At 43.1% G+C, this 14763-nt stretch overlaps 3 non-coding genes across 3 annotated transcripts; 1 reads left to right on the top strand and 2 right to left on the bottom strand.

Annotated features, from left to right (window-relative positions):
* The first annotated feature begins 246 nt into the window (after positions 1 to 246).
* LOC140317263 (U5 spliceosomal RNA) lies at positions 247 to 360 on the top strand. Its single transcript, XR_011917592.1, has one exon. It is a non-coding gene; the product is annotated as a U5 spliceosomal RNA (small nuclear RNA).
* A 3242-nt stretch (positions 361 to 3602) lies between these two features.
* LOC140317147 (U2 spliceosomal RNA) lies at positions 3603 to 3786 on the bottom strand. Its single transcript, XR_011917490.1, has one exon. It is a non-coding gene; the product is annotated as a U2 spliceosomal RNA (small nuclear RNA).
* Positions 3787 to 4094: 308 nt separating this feature from the next.
* On the bottom strand, positions 4095 to 4208 carry LOC140317264 (U5 spliceosomal RNA). The gene has a single exon (XR_011917593.1). It is a non-coding gene; the product is annotated as a U5 spliceosomal RNA (small nuclear RNA).
* Positions 4209 to 14763: the final 10555 nt, after the last annotated feature.

The raw sequence follows: 14763 nt of genomic DNA on the forward strand, positions 1-14763 counted from the left end.
CGATCAGAACAAAGCCTCAATACGGGATTCTCGTGGTGTTTTTGTTGCTGCCTTGTCTTTTGCACAGAGTAAAAGACAAGGCAGCCATCGAATAGGGCCCGATTGTTCCTACTTGGTCAGCCGAGGAGCAAGGGGGGGGGGGGGGGGGGGGGGGGGGGGCAAGCGTCTCAACCAAGCAAAGCTCACCATGGGGAAGGTGGCTATGCCAACTAGCCTGATGCCCTGCTCCCGCAGTGACGGATAATCGTACTCTGGTTTCTCTTCATAACGTACAAGTCTTTCGCCTTTTACTAAAGATTTCTGTGGAGAGCAGCACTAATGAGTTGTTTCTATTTTTGGCAGGCTTTACCTTTGCGGGTGAAGCCCTTTCTGTCTGTGCAAAAGAAATCTTGTTACTGTGCAGAGTGACTTCTCTGAGTAGAGTCGCCTTACTTGTTGCGACTGTGCCGATGTTCGAAGCTGGAGTGCAAAGTTGTTGCTTGAATGGTGCTTGCTGGAGCGTGCGGGAGTGCAAAGTTATACCATTTAAAAGGGCTGAAGAGTGCTCAGTGCAGTGGGTGGGCGACACTCTGGCCACCTTGAAAACCGAGGTTACATCCACTACCAGGGGCAGCCCAAGTTCTGCCGCAAGTGTGGTGAGCATGGACACCTGGTTGAGGCTTGTACCAAGGTGTTATGTGGGAAGAGCAGAGAAATTGGGCAAACTTTTGGAGAGTGTCCAAATGGCAGGAAATGTAATCTCTGTGGAGAATTAAATCACCTCTTCAGAGATTGCCCTAAATCTTTTGCCAACAAATTAAAGACGGTAAAGCCACAGTCAAGCCAACAAAGAGAAGGACCAAAGGTGGCAGTTGGTGAACAAAGTGAAGAGGTTGACCCAATAAATTCAAACTTCCCGCCAAAAGCTTGGATTGGAAGTGAGGAGCAAAAAGGGGAGGGGCCTGTAGAGGCCTCACCACTCAGTGTTGAAGTCTGTGAGAATTCACAGGCAGAGGGTGGAGCTACGCTAAATGAGGAGGAAGAGCAGACAGGTGAGTCTAGTGAAGATACTCACCTCCCCGAAGGTCAACAGCCGAAGAGGACGGCATCTGAGCCTCTGATTCCCCAGTGGTATCAGAGAAGAGGGGAAGGGTTAGGTCCCTTTCAGACAGTTCTTCAGTGGAAGAACCTAGTCTTCCCCTCCGACTCACCAAATGAGGTCTCCTTTTTAACTTCAGCTCTGCAATCAACCCCCAGGGACTCAAAGTTAAATGCAACATTGCGTCAGAGGCCAACACCGAGAGTCCGAAAAGGAAATATAGATCACCCTACTCACTTTTCACCTAAAGAAATGAAGGAAGAGCTAGTTTCCCAAGAAATAACCTGTGTGTAATTTGTTTTGATAACTTAGAAAAACGAAAATGACATACCTACTTTCCTTTATGCTTTTAATGGTTCTCACCTTCTCAACACTAAATGTGAGAAGTGTGAAATCAAAGACAAGAGCCCAGAGTATTTTATCCTTCTTAGACTCCATAAAATCAGATGTGTTTTTAATACAAGAATGTGGACTACCTTTTTTAAAAAACCATAGACAATGGGAGGAAATGTGGCCCCATTTATTGATATGGAGTGGCTCAAATCAAAATAAAAATGATGGTGTGGCCATTCTAATTAAAAATCCGCATGTTCTGGTGAAAGGTAGCACAGTGGTGAGAGACGGACGGGCACTTTTAGCACACTTGAATTTTATGGGGCAAGACTTTAACCTCTTAAATATTTATGGTTTCAATGGAAAAAATGAAAGGTATGACCTTTTAGAAGATATACAGCTTTACATGCTAGGGCAAGTACCTTTAGTTGTAGGAGGGGATTTTAACTGTATCTTGAGCAGGAAAGATAGAAAAAGAGCAGGGGTAGATTTTAAAGTGGATAAGACTTCGATTTTACTTCAGGGCATATGCAGGGATTTTAAGCTTACTGACTGTTTTAAAACCATGCATCCCAGAGAGGAGGGCTTCACCTGGTTTAGTCATGATGGCACCAGAGCCTCTCGCATTGATTATTTCTTTACTAGAGATTGCCCACCCACTGATGTTAGATTAACCCCTGTTTTCTTTTCAGACCACCTTATGCTCTCCTGCACCCTTTCACCCCCTTCTGGTGTGACGGTAGGAAGTGGTCTGTGGAAACTCAACTGTTCCCTGTTGGAGGATGAAATCATAGTCAGTCAGTACAGGGAATGTTATAAAGAGTGGCAGACCCTTCAAGACCTCTACGAAACACATGCACAATGGTGGGAAATGGTGAAGGAAACGACCCAGACTTTTTTTAAACAGCAAGGTAAATGTAAAAAAAGGAAAGAGAATAGATGTATGATGGGACTACATAAACGCTTACAGCGCTACTTTAAACTAAATCAGTGTGGCATAGACTTTAAAGAAGAAATCAAAGATGTCAAAAAGGAAATGTCAGTTTTAGCAGAAATAAAGAGTAAAGGAATTTTTGTAAGAAGCAGGGAGCAGGAAATTGAGGAAGGTGAAAAAGAAAGAAAGTTATAAATAAAAAGGAGTGTAATCAAAATCTAAAAAGAGAAGATGGGTTTTTAACAAAATCCACACAAGAGATGATTGAAACTGTACATACCTTTTATAGTAACATGTACAAAGAGAAACCAGTGGACTTGGAAACATCGGCAGAAATCTTAAAATTCGTTGACAAAACCGTAAAAGAGAATGCACACTTGACACAGAATTTTACTGCTTTAGAGTTAAAAAAATGCCTAACAGGTTTTAAGAGAAGTCGAGCTCCGGGTTTAGACGGGCTTCCTGCAGAATTCTATCTGACCTATTGGGACCTTTTATCATCAGACATTTTAGATGTTTTTAAAGATTTTGAAAAACTCGACCGACTGCCTGACAGTTTTAGAGTGGGAATAGTGACTCTACTTTATAAAAAAAATGATAAGACTGACCTAAAGAATTGGAGGCCCATCACACTTTTAAACTTTGACTGTAAACTTTTTAGCAAGGTTTTAGCGACACGGATGTCCTCTGTTTTAGAGGAGGTAATTCACCCAGACCAAGCTTGTGCCATCTCAGGGAGACAACTCACCGACAGCCTCGTACTGATTCGAGACATCATTGATTACGCTAGAGACAGAAACACCCGGCTTGTCATCTTAAATTTAGACTTTGAAAAAGCATTTGATCGGGTCTCGCATCAATATCTCTTTCAGGTGTTGCAGCCATCGAAAAGGGCCCGATTGTTCCTACTTGGTGAGCTTTGCTTGGTTGAGACGCTTGCCCCCCCCCCCTGCTCCTCGGCTGACCAAGTAGAAACAATCTATTCGATGGCTGCCTTGTCTTTTACTCTGTGCAAAAGACAAGGCAGCCACAAACACCACGGGAACACCGTATTGAGGCTTTGTTCTGACCACTCATTCGGTCTCGCGTTTCTTTCAAGCAATTCTCCCGGTTAGCCCGCACTCGGCTCGCTCCCAGAGCCGTGTTAAACTCCACTTCGCATTCACTCTCTTTTCTCAGCAGATTAAAAGAAAGTTTCATCTTGGGCTCCCTGAAACTTCCATCCTGCACCGCTGTTTGCTTTTTCACAAGAGCAGAGGAGAGCGCACCTTTCCCAGCGGCACTGCAGTACCGGGTCGAGGCTTGGAGTGAACGGAGCAAGCTTCTTTTTCAACTCCTATTCTTAAAAATCCATTTAATATGTTGTCCTCGTATAGAGGACATATTAAACTGATAAGAACAGATACTACACTTGATCTTAGCCAAAAGGCCGAGAAGCGATAACTGTCCACTGTTTCAGGTCCGAGGGCCCTTGCTGGCACAATGCGCACTTGTAGCAGTGTTCTTTTTATGGCCATAGGTGGCCAGAGTGTCACGTTGCACCTCCGCCCACCCGCTGCACTGAGCACTCTTCAGCCCTTTTAAATGGTATAACTTTGCACTCCCGCATGCTCCAGCAAGCACCATTCAAGCAACAACTTTGCACTCCAGCTTCGAACATCGGCACAGTCGCAACAAGTAAGGCGACTCTACTCAGAGAAGTCACTCTGCACAGTAAGAATATTTCTTTTGCACAGACAGAAAGGGCTTCACCCGCAAAGGTAAAGCCTGCCAAAAATAGAAACAACTCATTAGTGCTGCTCTCCACAGAAATCTTTAGTAAAAGGCGAAAGACTTGTACGTTATGAAGAGAAACCAGAGTACGATTATCCGTCACTGCGGGAGCAGGGCATCAGGCTAGTTGGCATAGCCACCTTCCCCATGGTGAGCTTTGCTTGGTTGAGACGCTTGCTCCCCCCCCCCTTGCTCCTCGGCTGACCAACTAGGAACAATCGGGCCCTATTCGATGGCTGCCTTGTCTTTTACTCTGTGCAAAAGACAAGGCAGCAACAAAAACACCACGAGAATCCCGTATTGAGGCTTTGTTCTGATCGCTCCCGAACACCTCCGTTTTTCTTTGTTGAAGTCGATCTAGACATTGATGAATATGGAAGGACAAAGCAGTTTTAACTTGGTTTGAGCAAAGCAATTCATTTTATAGCAAAATCCGAAATCGTGCAGAACTCATGAAAGCAGGCCTATACTCGGATTCCTGAAACTTTAGATTTGCTCTTTCTTTTACTGCAAAGTACAACGTTGTTTTTTTGTTTAAATATTTCTAGACATGGTAAATATGAAGGACAAATCAGTTTTAACATAGTTTGAGTGAAGTAATGCATTTTATAAGCAAAATCCCAAATCATGCAGAACTCACGAAATGCTTTTTCTCGCTTTTCACTGCTTTTTACAAACTTTGGTCGGACGTTCACACCTTCTTGTATCCGAACACCTCCGCTTCCGCTTTTGATGATGTATATTCGGGCATTCGAACCTTTTTTTACCCGCTTTTTAAAAAACATTGTCGGACTTTCACACCTTCTTGCAGCCGAACACCACCTCTCCCGCTTTTGATGATGTATGGTCCAGTATTCTTACCTTTTCTAACACATTTTTCAGCAATTATGGTCGGACATTCACACCTACTCACAGCTGGACACCTCCGCTCCCGCTTTTGATCATACAATTTCGGGACATCGCTCCTTGTCTTACCAGCTTTTTACAAACTTTAGTCGAACATTCACACCTTCTTGCAGCTGAACACCTCCGCTCCCGCTTTTGATGATGTATAGTCGGGCTTTCGAGCCTTTTCTTACCCGGTTTTTACAAATTATGGTTGGACATTCAGACCTTGCAGCCGAACACCTCCGCTTTCTCTTTTGATCATACATTGTTGGGCATTCGCACCTTGTCTTACCCGCTTTTTACAAACTATAGTCAGACATTAACACCTTGCAGCTGAACCTCCGCTCCCTGTTTTGATCATGTATGGTCTGGCAATACTACCTTTTCTTCCCCCGTTTGTGAGTAATTATGGCTGGACATTCACACCTACTTGCAGTCGAACAGCTCTGCTCCCGCTTTTGATTATGTTTGGTTGGATATTCAAACCTTTTCTTAAGTGCTTTTTACAAACCATGGTCGGACTTTCACACCTTCTTGTAGCCGAACAACTCCGCTCCCGCTATTGATTGTGTACAGTCGGGTATTTTAACCTTTTCTTACCCGCTTTTTACCAAGTATGGTCGGACATTCACACCGTCTTACAGCGGAACACCTCCGCTCCCGCTTTTTATGGTGTATAGTCGGGCATTCGAACCTTTTCTTTCCCGCTATTTACAAACTATGGTAGGACATTCAAACCTTCGTGTATCCGAAAACCTCCGCTCTCTCTTTTGATCATACATTGTCGGACATTCGCACCTTTTCTTACCCGCTTTTTACAAACCATGGTCGGACTGTCACACCTTCTTGTAGCCGAACACATCCGCTCCCGCTATTGATTGTGTACAGTTGGGTATTTTAACCTTTTCTTACCCGCTTTTTACCAAGTATGGTCGGACATTCACACCTTCGTACAGCGGAACACCTCCGCTCCCTCTTTTGATGGTGTATGTTCGGGCATTCAAACCTTTTCTTACCCGCTTTTTCCAAACTATGGTCGGCTATTCACAGCTTCCTCTCCACCAAACTTGTATGGTGGGATATTCACACCCACTTGCATCCGAAAACCTCCGCCCCAAATTTTGTTGATATTTAGTCGGACATTCGCACCTTACCCGCTTTTGGCAAACTATGGCCTTCTTGCAGCCTAACAACTCTGATCTTGCTTTTGATGATGTAAGGTTGGGCATTCAGACCTTGCTTCACCTGCTTTTCACCAAATATAGTCGGACATTCACACCTTCTTGCAGCCGAACACTTCCGCTCCACCTTTTAGTGTTCTATCACACCTTTTTTTTCACCGCATTTTATACATTATGGTTGGAAATTTTCAACCACTTTCATCCGAAGACCTCTCCTCCCGCTTTTGTTAATATATTTGAACTTTAGTTTGACATTCAAACCTTCTTGCAGCTGAACCACCTCCGATCCCTGTTTTGATCATATATGGTCTGGCAATACTACCTTTTCTTACCCGTTTGTGAGTAATTATGGCTGGACATTCACACCTACTTGCAGCCGAACACAACCTCTCTCGCTTTTGATGATGTATGGACCGGCATTTTTACCTTTTCTAACACATTTTTCAGCAATTATGGTCGGAGATTCACACCTACTCACAGCCGAACAACTCCGCTCCCGCATTTGATGATGTATAGTCGGGCATTCTCACCCTTTCTCATCAGCTTTTTGCAAATTATGATCTGACATTCACACCCACTTGCAGTCGAACAGCTCTGCTCCCGCTTTTGATTATGTTTGGTTGGATATTCGAACCTTTTCTTAACTTCTTTTTACATATTTTGGTTGGACGTTCACACCTTCTTGTAGCCGAACACTTCCACTCCTGCTTTTGATGATGTATGGTTGGGCATTCACACCTTTTTTTTGCCCATTTTTCAGGAATTATGGGTGGACATTCACACCTTGCAGCTGAACACCTCCTATCCCACTTATGATCATGTGCGGTTTGATTTTCGAAAAGTTTCTTTCATGTTTTCTAGCAATTATTGATGGACATGTAGACCTTCTTGCAGCTGAACACCTCCGCTCCCGCTTTTGATCATACATTGTCAGGCATTCGCACCTTGTCTTACCCACTTTTTACAAACTTTAGTCGAACAGTCACACCTTTTTGCAGCCGAACACCACCTCTACCGCTTTTGATGATGTATGGTCCAGCATTCTTACCTTTTCTAACACATTCTTCAGCAATTATGGTCGGACATTCACACCTACTCAGAGCCGAACACCTCCACTCCCGCATTTGATGGTCTATAGTCGGGCATTCTACAGCGGAAAAGACTCATTGTTATGTTTGGTTAGATATTCAAACCTTTTCTTAACTGCTTTTTACAAACTTTGGTCGGACGTTCACAATATCTTGCAGCCGAACACCTCCGCTTCCGCTTTTGATGGTGTATATTCGGGCATACGAACCTTTTCTTACCCGCTTTTTACAAACCAAGGTCGGACTTTCACACCTTCTCTTAGCTGAACAACTCCGCTCCCTCTTTTGATTGTGTACAGTCGGGTAATTTAACCTTTTCTTACCCGCTTTTTACCATCTATGGTCGGACATTCACACCGTCTTACAGCGGAACACCTCCGCTCCCTCTTTTGATGATGTATGGTTAGGCATTCGCACCTTTTCTTACCCATTTTTCAGTAATTATGGGTAGACATTCACCCCTTCTTGCAGCTGAACACCTCCTCTCCTGCTTATGATCATGTGCAGTTTGATATTCGAAAATTTTCTTTCATGTTTTCTAGCAATTATTGATGGACATTCAGACTGTCTTGAAGCTGAACACCGTCTTGAAGCTGAACACCTCCGCTCCCACTTTTGATGGTGTATAGTCGGGCTTTCGAGCCTTTTCTTCCCCGGTTTTTACAAATTATGGTTGGACATTCAGACCTTCTTGCGGCCGAAAACCTCCACTCCCTCTTTTGATCATACATTGTCGGGCATTCGCACCTTTTCTTACCCGCTTTTTACAAACCATGGTCGGACTTTCACACCTTCTTGTAGCCGAACAACTCCGCTCCCGCTATTGATTGTGTACAGTCGGGTATTTTAACCTTTTCTTACCCGCTTTTTACCAACTATTGTTGGACATTCACACCGTCTTACAGCGGAACACCTCCGCTCCCTCTTTTGATGGTGTATGTTCGGGCACTCGAATCTTTTCTTACCCGCTTTTTACAAACTATGGTCAGACATTCAAACCTTCTTGTAGCCGAACACATCCACTCCTGCTTTTGATGATGGGTATTCAAACCTACTTGTTGCCCGCTTTTCATTAATTATGGGTGGACATACACACCTTGTCGCAGCCAAACACCTCCGCTCCCTGTTTTGATCATGTATGATTGGACATTCGCACCTTTTCTCACCCGCTTTTTACTATGGTCGGCCATTCACAGCTTCCTCTCCACCATACTTGTATGGTGGGATATTCGCACCCACTTGCATCCGAAGACCTCCGCCCCCACTTTTGTTGATATTTAGTCGGTCATTCGCAGCTTACCCGCTTTTGGCAAACTATGGCCTTCTTGCAGCCAAACACCTCTGATCTCGTTTTTGATGATGTAAGGTTGGGCATTCAGACCTTGCTTCACCTGCTTTTTACCAAATATAGTCGAACAGTCACACCTTCTTGCAGCCGAACACTTCTGCTCCACCTTTTAGTGTTCTATGGGGTATTCACACCTTTTTTTTCACCGCATTTTATTGATTATGGTTGGAAATTCTCACCCACTCTTATCCGAAGACCTCTCCTCCTGCTTTTGTTAATATATAGTCGGCCATTCAAACCTTTTCTTACCCGCTTTTTACAAATTATGGTCGAACATTCACACCTACTTGCAGCCGAACACCTCCGCTCCCCGCTTTTGATGGTGTATAGTCGGGCTTTCGAGCCTTTTCTTCCCCGGTTTTTACAAATTATGGTTGTACATTCAGACCTTGCAGCCGAAAACCTCAGCTTCCTCATTTGATCATACATTGTCAGGCATTCGCACCTTGTCTTACCCGCTTTTTATAAACTTTAGTCAGACATTCACACCTTGCAGCTGAACCACCTCCGCTCCCTGTTTTGATAATGTATGGTCTGGCAATACTACCTTTTCTTACCGGTTTGTGAGTAATTATGGCTGGACATTCACACCTACTTGCAGCCGAACAACACTTTTCCCGCTTTTGATGATGTATGGTCCGGCATTCTAGTCTTTTCTAACACATTTTTCAGCAATTATGGTTTGACATTCACAACTACTCACAGCCGAACACTTCCGCTCCCGCTTTTGATTATGTTTGGTTGGATATTCGAAACTTTTCTTCACTGCTTTTTACAAACTTTGGTCGGACATTCACACCTTCTTGCAGCCGAACACCTCCGCTTCCGCTTTTGATGGTATATATTCGGGCATTCGAACCTTTTCTTACCCGCTTTTTACAAACCATGGTCGGACTTTCACACCTTCTTGTAGCCGAACAACTCCGCTCCCGCTATTGATTGTGTACAGTCGGGTATTTTAACCTTTTCTTACCCGCTTTATACTAACTATTGTTGGACATTCACACCGTCTTACAGCGGAACACCTCCGCTCCCTCTTTTGATGGTGTATGTTCGGGCATTCGAACCTTTTCTTACCTGCATTTTACGAACTATGGTCGGACATTCAAACCTTCTTTTAGCAAAACACATCCACTCCTGCTTTTGATGATGTATGGTTGAGCATTCGCACCTTTTCTTACCCATTTTTTACAAACTATGGTCGGACATTCACACCTTCTTGCAGCTGAACACCTCCTCTCCCGCTTATGATGATGTGTGGTTTGATATTCGAAAATTTTCTTTCATGTTTTCTAGGAATTATTGATGGACATTCAGACCTTTTTGCAGCTGAACACCTCCGCTCCCGCTTTTGATGATGTATAGTCGGGCTTTCGAGCCTTTTCTTCCCCGGTTTTTACATAATTATTGTTGGACATTCAGACCTTCTTGCAGCCGAAAACCTCCGCTCCCTCTTTTGATCATACATTGTCGGGCATTCGCACCTTCTCTTACCCGCTTTTTACAAACCAGGGTCTGACTTTCACACCTTTTAGTAGCCGAACAACTCCGCTCCCGCTATTGATTGTGTACAGTCGGGTATTTTCACCTTTTCTTACCCGCTTTTTACCAACTATGGTCAGACATTCACACCTTCTTACAGTGGAACACCTCCGCTCCCTCTTTTGATGGTGTATGTTCGGGCATTCGAAACTTTTCTTACCCGTTTTTTACAAACTATGGTCGGACATTAAAACCTTCTTGTAGCCGAACACATCCACTCCTGCTTTTGATGATGTATGGTTGGGCATTCGTACCTTTTCTTACCCATTTTGCAGTAATTATGGGTGGACATTCACACCTTTTTGCATTTTAACACCTCCTCTCCCGCTTATGATCATGTGCGGTTTGATATTCGAAAATTCTCTTCCATGTTTTCTAGCAATTATTGATGGACATTCAGACCTTCTTGCAGCTGAACACCTCCGCTCCAGCTGTTGATGGTGTATAGTCGGGCTTTCGAGCCTTTTCTTCCCCGATTTTTACAAATTATGGATGGACATTCAGACCTTCTTTCAGCCGAAAACCTCCGCTCCCTTTTTTGATCATACATTGTCGGGCATTCGCACCTTTTCTTACCCACTTTTTACAATTCATGGTCGGACTTTCACACCTTTTAGTAGCGGAACAACTCTGCTCCCGCTATTGATTGTGTACAATAGGGTATTTTAACCTTTTCTTACCTGCTTTTTGCCAATTATGGTTGGACATTCACACCTTCTTACAGCGGAACACCTCCGCTCCCTCCTTTGATGGTGTATGTTCGGGCATTCGAACCTTTTCTTACCCGCTTTTTACAAACTATGGTCAGACATTCAAACCTTCTTGTAGCCGAACACATCCACTCCTGCTTTTGATGATGGGTATTCAAACCTACTTGTTGCCCGCTTTTCATTAATTATGGGTGGACATACACACCTTGTCGCAGCCAAACACCTCCGCTCCAGCTGTTGATGGTGTATAGTCGGGCTTTCGAGCCTTTTCTTCCCAGATTTTTACAAAATATGGATGGACATTCAGACCTTGCAGCCGAAAACCTCAGCTCCCTCTTTTGATCATACATTGTCAGGCATTCGCACCTACTTGCAGCCGAATACTTCCGCTCCACCTTTTAGTGATGTATGGTTGGCATTTGCACCTTTTCTTACCCTTTCTTACCCTACTGATTGCTTAAGATGAAGTTGTTTTTTCTGAAACTACAACATTTTTTTAATTGTTGAAACTTGATTTGAAGTGGATAAATAAGGAGGACAAACAGTTTTAAGTCAGGCTGATAGAAGGAATTAATTTTATAGCAAAATCTGTATTTCGTCATATGTCGAGAGATGCTTATTGCTGAAGAAGTTCTTTCTCATTCTACAAAGTACAACGTTGTTTATCGTTGAAACTTGATTAGACATGAATAAATATGAAGGACAAAGCAGTCTTAACTTGGTTAGAGTTAAGGAATTCGTTTTATAGGAGAATCCGAATTCGTGCATAACTCGTAAAATAGAGCTTATTTTCGGATTCCTGAAGAATGAGTCTGGTTCTTTCTCATAATACAAAGTTTGTTGTTTATTGTTGAAACTTCATCAGAAGTGAAGAAATAAATGAATGCCTATCAACAAATGTGGGATCTAAACTCTAGTGCTTCCTCTAAAATAATTTCCTTTCTCAATTTAGAAATGTGTGTGTGTAAGTCACAACACCCGTGACACCAAAACGGCTTTCTTTTCTCTACACTCTGCACTATGAGCACACACACCAAATCAGAAAGGGTTTTTTCTCTCTTTTCTACATTATGGACTGTGGGGACACAAAACCGCTCTCTCTTTTTTTTTTTATCGTGTGCCAGGGCGTTGTCTGACGTATTAGATTGTGCTTAAGATACGAATGGGTTTATCAGTCACATCAGAATCCATACATACTGATCCTCCCGTAATAAAATGGTCGGATCTTATCAAACACACTTTGTTTCTTGTGACAATCAAGTCAGCGAAACAGCGTATACACGTCAAGACACTGAATCAAGTTTGCCACAAGAACTCATAAGTTTGGCAGTATTGCTCTGCCGTCAGCAATCATACATCCATTTTATTTTCGTGAGACATGTGCAGGCACCTGTTCATCTACTGTTCTATCACTATGAATTAGTTTATCTATTATCAATAAGGATACTTCTACAACTACTCTATCAAAGTATGTCCGGACTTCTTACGTTGTCAGTTGCTATATATGAATAAGTGGGTAGCTACTGACAAGCATTAAGCATGTCACACAGCCCAAACATATAACATTTCAGGACACACCACACAGTTAACAACCACAGTGAAGCGTGTCAAAGCCCAAACATGTAACATTCAACAGGACACTTACACAACACATTCAAATCAAACACTCAGACAACATACAAGAACATATACCCCAGCCGGCATTGCTCCCTGCCTATTTTCCTACAGCTCACTATGTGTGCGCACACCTTTATTCACAAACTCTTCAACTTATACTCTTTTACCGAAGCTGCTACAGCTCGATTGGCCGAATACCGAATAATCCTAATTCGGTGAATTTGACATCTGCCTTACATGTAACAGATTAGCGGTTTAGCAGTTTTAATTTAGTTTGAGTGAAGGAATTCATTTTATAGCAAAATCCGAAATCGTGAAGAACTCATGAAAGTAAGCTTATTCTCGGATTCCTGAAACTTTAGATTTGCTCTTTCTTTTACTGCAAAGTACAACGTTGGTTTTTTTGTTTAAATCTTTCAAGACATGGTAAATATGAAGGACAAAGCAGTTTTAACATAGTTTGAGTGAAGGAATTCATTTTATTGATAAAATCCCAAGAGTCTGCTGAGAAAAGAGAGTGAATGCGAAGCAGACTTTAACACGGCTCTGGGAGCGAGCCGAGTGCGGGCTAACCGGGAGAATTGCTTGAAAGAAACGCGACACCGAATGAGCGGTCAGAACAAAGCCTCAATACGGTGTTCCCGTTGTGTTTTTGTTGCTGCCGCTGTTTGCTTTTTCACAAGAGCGCAGCTGTTGAGGGGGGGCCTGGGGGGGCCTGGGTGATGGTGGGTCTCAGGCCCGGGCTGCTGCGACTGGTGTGACCGGGTGGTTTGTTTGTTTGTTTTTTGTTGTTGTTTGTTTGTTTTTTGTAGAGGTCCTCCGGAGTGGGGTTGGGTTGAGTGGGGTGGGGCGGGATGGGTACCTTCTGGGGGTACAGTAGCTCCCAGAATATGGTCGCTGCAGGCCCCGAGCCTGGTGGACATCAGGCCCTCCTGTCCTGTGTTGGCTCCCTGGTAGTGGGGATGCCTATTGCAGCCAGTCCCTGGCTGCCCCCAGTGTATATCCCCATACCCCTCTCCCTTCTGGCCGTGTTAAAGTCTACTTTGCATTCACTCTCTTTTCTCAGCAGACTCTTGGGATTTTATCTATAAAATGAATTCCTTCACTCAAACTATGTTAAAACTGCTTTGTCCTTCATATTTACCATGTCTAGAAAGATTTAAACAAAAAAAAAAACAACGTTGTACTTTGCAGTAAAAGAAAGAGCAAATCTAAAGTTTCAGGAATCTGAGAATAAGCTTACTTTCATGAGTTCTTCACGATTTCGGATTTTGCTATAAAATGAATTCCTTCACTCAAACTAAATTAAAACTGCTAAACCGCTAATCTGTTACATGTAAGGCAGATGTCAAATTCACCGAAATAGGATCTAAGGGTATTCGGCCAATCGAGCTGTAGCAGCTTTGGTAAAAGAGTATAAGTTGAAGAGTTTGTGAATAAAGGTGTGCGCACACATAGTGTGCTGTACGAAAATAGGCAGGGAGCAATGCCGGCTGGGGTATATGTTCTTGTATGTTGTCTGACTGTTTGATTTGAATGTGTTGTGTAAGTGTCCTGTTGAATGTTACATGTTTGGGCTTTGACACGCTTCACTGTGGTTGTTACTGTGTGGTGTGTCCTGAAATGTTATATGTTTGGGCTGTGTGACATGCTTAATGCTTGTCAGTAGCTACCCACTTATTCATATATAGCAACTGACAACATAAGAAGTCTGGACATACTTTGATAGTAGTTGTAGAAGTATCCTTATTGATAATAGATAAACTAATTCATAGTGATAGAACAGTAGATGAACAGGTGCCTGCACATGTCTCATGAAAATAAAATGGGTGTATGATTGCTGACGGCAGAGCAATACTGCCAAACTTATGAGTTCTTGTGGCAAACTTGATTCAGTGTCTTGACGTGTATACGCTGTTTCGCTGACTTGATTGTCACAAGAAACAAAGTGTGTTTGATAAGATCCGACCATTTTATTACGGGAGGATCAGTATGTATGGATTCTGATGTGACTGATAAACCCATTCGTATCGTAAGCATAATCTAATACGTGAGACAACGCCCTGGCACACAATCAAAAAAAAAAAGAGAGTCCCCACAGTCCATAATGTAGAAAAGAGAGAAAAAAGCCTTTCTGATTTGGTGTGTGTGCTCACAGTGCAGAGTGTAGAGAAAAGAGAGAAAAGAAAGCCGTTTTGGTGTCACGGGTGTTGTGACTTACACACACACATTTCTGAATTGAGAAAGGAAATTATTTTAGAGGAAGCACTA

The sequence above is a fragment of the Leuresthes tenuis genome, unplaced genomic scaffold (genome assembly GCF_036924035.1).
Source record: "Leuresthes tenuis unplaced genomic scaffold, fLeuTen1.0.hap1 SCAF_10, whole genome shotgun sequence".
NCBI classification, from domain to species: domain Eukaryota; kingdom Metazoa; phylum Chordata; class Actinopteri; order Atheriniformes; family Atherinopsidae; genus Leuresthes; species Leuresthes tenuis.